Source organism: Trachypithecus francoisi, unplaced genomic scaffold (genome assembly GCF_009764315.1).
Source record: "Trachypithecus francoisi isolate TF-2019V2 unplaced genomic scaffold, Tfra_2.0 Lachesis_group16, whole genome shotgun sequence".
In the NCBI taxonomy this organism is placed as follows: Eukaryota; Metazoa; Chordata; class Mammalia; order Primates; family Cercopithecidae; genus Trachypithecus; species Trachypithecus francoisi.
In genome coordinates, this window is record NW_022681461.1 from 86,162,931 (window position 1) to 86,168,265 (window position 5,335).

The 5,335-nt window shown below is 41.6% G+C and overlaps 1 protein-coding gene across 9 annotated transcripts in view; it reads right to left on the reverse strand.

The window, feature by feature from the left end:
* Positions 1-5,335, reverse strand: part of INVS (inversin) — a 236,276-nt gene that overhangs the window by 121,038 nt on the left and 109,903 nt on the right. The window lies entirely within an intron of this gene.

The window sequence follows — 5,335 nt, forward strand, 5'->3', positions numbered from 1 at the left end:
AAATTTAAAGTAGTTTTTTCTAATTCTGTGAAGAAAGTCAATGGTAGCTGGACGGGGATAGCATTGAATCTATAAATTGCTTTGGGCAGTATGGCCATTTTCATCATACTGATTCTTCCTATCCATGAGCATGGAATGTTTTTCTATTTGTTTGTGTCATCTCTTATTTCCTTGAGCAGTGGTTTGAATTCTCCTTGACGAGGTCTTTCACATCCCTTGTTAGTTGTATTCCTAGGTATTTTATTCTCTTTGTAGCAATTGTGAACAGGAGTTCACTCATGATTTGGCTCTCTGTTTTGTCTATTACTAGTGTATAGGAATGCCTGGGAGTTTCGCACATTGATTTTGCATCCTGAGACTTTGCTGAAGCTTCTTATCAGCTTAAGGAGATTTTGGGTTGAGATGACAGGATTTTCTAAATATACAATCATGTCATCTGCAAACAGAAACAATTTGGCTTCCTCTCTTCCTATTTGAATACCCTTTATTTCTTTCTTTTGCCTGACTGTCCTGGTCAGAACTTCCAATACTATGTTGAACAGGAGTGGTGAGAAAGGGCATCCTTGTCATGTGCCAGTTTTCAAAGGGAATGCTTCCAGCTTTCGCCCATTCAATATGATATTGGCTGTGAGTTTGTCATAAATAGTTCTTATTATTTTGAGATACATTCCATCAATACCTAGTTTATTAAGAATTTTTAGTATGAAGGGTGCTGAATTTTATTGAAGGCCTTTTCTGCATCTACTGAGATAATCATGTGGTTTTTTCTCATTGGTTCTGTTTATGTGATGGGTTACATTTATTGATTTGTGTATGCTGAACCAGCCTTACATCTCAGGGGTGAAGCTCACTTGATCATGGTGCATAAGCTTTTTGATGTGCTGCCAGATTCGGTTTGCCAGTATTTTATTGAGGATTTTTGCATCGATGTTCATCAGGGATATTGGCCTGAAATTTTCTTTTTTTGTTGTGTCTCTGCCAGGTTTTGGTGTTAGGATGATGCTGGCCTCATAAAATGAGTTAGGGAGGGGTCCCTCTTTTTCTGTTGTTTGGAATAGTTTCAGAAGGAATGGTACCAGCTCCTTTTTGTACTTCCGGTAGGATTCGGCTATGAATCTGTCTGGTCCTGGGCTTTTGGAGGTTGCTAGGCTATTAATTACTGCCTCAATTTCAGAACTTGTTATTGGTCTATTCAGGGATTCAACTTCTTCCTGGTTTAGTCTTGGGAGGGTGTATGTGTCCAGGAATTTATCAATTTCTTCTAGATTTTCTAGTTTATTTGTGTAATAGTGTTTCTAGTATTCTCTGATGGTAGTTTGTATTTCTGTGGGATCAGTGGTGATATCCCCTTTATCATTTTTTATTGTGTCTACTTTCTTCTTCTCTCTTTTCTTCTTTATTAGTCTGGGTGGCGGTCTATCTGTTGTCAATCTTTTAAAAAAAACCAGCTCCTGGATTCATTGATTGTTTTGAAGTGTTTTTTGTGTTTCTATCTCCTTTAGTACTGCTCTGATCTTAGTTATTTCTTGTCTTCTGCTTGGTTTTGAATTTGCTTGCTCTTGCTTCTCTAGTTCTTTTAATTGTGATGTTAGGGTGTTGATTTTAGATCTTTCCCACTTTCTCCTGTTGGCATTTAGTGCTATAAATTTCCCTCTAAACACTACTTTAGCTGTGTCCCAGAGATTTTGGTATGTTGTATCTTTGTTCTCATTGGTTTCAAGGAACTTATTTATTTCTGCCTTACTTTCACTCTTTACCCAGTAGTCATTCAGGAGCAGGTTGTTCAGTTTCCATGTAGCTGTGTGGTTTTCAGTGAGTTTCTTAATCCTGAGTTCCAATTTGATTGCACTGTGGTCTGAAAGACTGTTATGATTTCCATTCTTTTGCATTTGCTGAGGAATGTTTTACTTCCAATTATGTGGTCAATTTTAGATTAAGTGCAATGTGGTACTGAGAAGAATGTATATTCTGTTGATATGGGGTGGAGAGTTCTGTAGATGTCTATTAGGTCTCCTTGGTCCAGAGCTGAGTTGAAGTCCTGAATAGTCTTGTTAATTTTCTGTTGCATTGATCTTTCTAATATTGACAGTGGGGTGTCAAAGTCTCCCACTATTATTGTGTGGGAGCCTAAGTCTTTTTGTGGGTCTCTAAGAACTTGCTTTATGAATTTGGGTGGTCCTGTATTGGGTGCATATGTATTCAGGATAGTTAGCTCTTCTTGTTGCGTTGATCCCTTTACTATTATGGAATCCCCTTGTCTTTTTTGATCTTTGTTGGTTTAAAGTCTGTTTCAGCAGAGACTAGGATTGCAACCCCTGCTTTTTTTTTTTTTTTTTTTTTTTGCTTTCCATTTGCTTGGTAAATATTCCTCCATCCCTTTATTTTCAGCCTATGTGTGTCTTTGCACATGAGATGGGTCTCCTGAATACAGCACACCAATGGGTGTTCACTCTTTATCCAATTTGCCCGTCTGTGTCTTTTAATTGGGGCATTTAGCCCATTTAAAGTTAATATTGTTATATGTGAATTTGATCCTGTCATTGTGATGCTACCTGGTTATTTTGTCTGTTCATTGGTGCAGTTTCTTCACAGTGTCGACAGTCTTTACAATTTGTTATGTTTTTGCAGTGGCTAGAACCAGTTTTTCCTTTCCATATTTAGTGCTTCCTTCAGGATCTCTTGTAAGCCAGGACTGGTGGTAACAAAATCTCTCAGCATTTGCTTGTCTGTAAAAGATTTTATTTATCCTTTGCTTTTGAAGTTTAGTTTGGCTGGATATGAAATTCTGGGTTGAAATTTCTTTTCTTTAAGAATGTTGAATATTGGCCGCCACTCTCTTCTGGCTTGCCGGGTTTCTGTAGAGAGATCCACTGTTAGTCTGGTGGGCTTCCCTTTGTGGGTAACCCGATCTTTTTCTCTGGTTGCACTTAACATTTTTCTCTTCATTTCACTCTTGGTGAATCTGATTATGTGTCTTGGAGTTGCCCTTCCTGAGGAGTATCGTAGTGGTGTTCTCAGTATTTCCTGAATTTGAATGTTGGTCTCTTGCCAGGTTGGGGAAGTTCTCCTGGATAATATCTTCAAGTGTATTTTCCAACCTGGTTCCATTCTCTCCGTCACTTTCAGGTACACCAATCAAACACAGATTTGGTCTTTTCACATAGTCCCATATTTCTTGGAGTCTTCGTTCATTCCTTTTCATTCTTTTTTTTCTCTAATCTTGTCTTCACACTTTATTTCATTAAGTTGATCTTCAATCTCTGACATTCTTTTTTCCACTTGATCGATTCAGCTATTCAATATACTTGTGTATGCTTCATGAAATTCTCCTGCTGTGTTTTTCAGCTCCATCAGGTTATTTATGTTCTTCTCTAAACTGGTTATTCTAGTTAGCAAATCCTCTAACCTTTTCCCAAGGTTCTTAGCTTTCTTGCATTGGGTTAGAACATGCTCCTTTACAGAACAAGCTCAGAGGAGTTTGTTATTGCCCGCTTTCTGAAGCCTACTTCTGTCAATTTGTCAAACTTATTCTCTGTCCAGTTTTGTTCCCTTGCTGGTGAGGAGTTGTGATCCTTTGCAGAAGAAGAGGTGTTCTGGTTTTTGGAATTTTCAGCCTTTTTGCTCTGGTTTTTCCTCATCTTCGTGGATTTATCTACCTTTGGTCTTCTATGTTGGTGACCTTTGGATGGGGTTTCTGTGTGGACAGCCTTTTTGTTGATGTTGATGTTATTCTTTTATTTTTGTTAGTTTTCCTTCTAACAGTCAGGCCCCTATTCTATAGGTCTGCTGGAGTTTGATGGAGGTCTACTCCAGACCCTGTTTGCCTGGGTATCACCAGCAGAGGCTGCAGAACAGCAAAGGTTGCTGCCTGTTCCTTCCTCTGGAAGCTTCATTCCAGAGGGGCACCTGCCAGATGCCAGCCAGAGCTGTCCTGTATGAGGTGTCTGTCGGCCCCTGCTGGGAGGTGTCTCCCAGTCAGGAGGCATGAGAGTCAGGGACCCACTTGAAGAGGCAGTCTTTCCCTTAGCAGAGCTTGAGTGCTGTGCTGGGAGATCTGCTGCTCTCTTCAGAGCCAGCAGGCAGCAACATTTAAGTCTGCTGAAGCTGCGTCCACTGCCGCCCCTTCCCCCAGGTGCTCTGTCCGAGGCAGATGGGAATTTTATCTATAAGCCCCTGACTTCTGACTTTCTTTCAGAGATGCCCTGCCGAGAGAGGAGGAATCTAGAGAGGCAGTCTGGCTACAGCAGCTTTGCTGCATTGTGGTGAGCTCTGCCCAGTTCAAACTTCCTGGTGACTTTGTTTACACGGTGAGGGGAAAACTGCCTACTGAAGCCTCAGTAATGGGGGACTCCCCTCCCTCCAGCAAGCTAGAGTTTCCCAGTTCGACTTCAGACTGCTGTGCTGGCTGCAAGAATTTTGAGTCAGTGGATCTTAGCTTGCTGGGCTCCATGGGAGTGGGATCCGCTGAGCTAGACGACTTGGCTCCCTGGATTCAGCCTCCTTTCCAGGGGAGTGAACAGTTCTCTCTCACTGACATTCCAGGCACCACTGGAATATGAAAAAAAAAAAACTCCCACAGCTAGCCTGGTTGGTGTCTGCCTAAGTGGCCACTCATTTTTTTGCTTGAAACCCAGAGCCCTGGTGGTGTAGGCACCCAAGGGAATCTCCTGGTCTGTGGGTTGCAAAGATTGTGGGAAAAGCGTAGTATCTGGACTGGAATGCACTGTTCCTCATGGCACAGTCCCTCACAGCACAGTCCCTCACAGCACAGTCTCTCACAGCTTCCCTTGGTTAGGGGATCATCATGTCTTTTTCTTTGGCTACATTTTTTTTTTTAAAGGTGGTATGGTTGTTTTATTCATTTGTACTTAAACCAAGCAAACTAGTACTGATGTCATTATGATGCAGCAAATAGAAGACCACTGTCTATAAACATTAGCATAATCAACCAATTAGGGGCTATAGTAAAACACAGAGCCAGAGGGGCTGATGAAATCAATGAAGTATGTTACAGCTTAATCCTTTACCTTAATAATTGGGTTTTTAACAATAAGTAAGTCCAGGCATGGTGGCTCAGGCCTGTAATCCAAGCACTTTGGGAGGCAGAGGCGGGTGGATCTCAAGGTCAGGAGTTAAAGACCAGTCTGGCCAACATAGTGAAACCCAGTCTCTACTGAAAATACAACAAAATAGCTGGGTGTGGTGGTGTGTGCCTGTAATCCCAGCTACTTGGGAGGCTGAGGCAGGAGAATCACGTCAACTTGGGAGGTGGAGGTTGCAATGAGCTGAGATTATGCCACTGCATTCTAGCCCGGGCAGCAGTGTGAGACTCCGT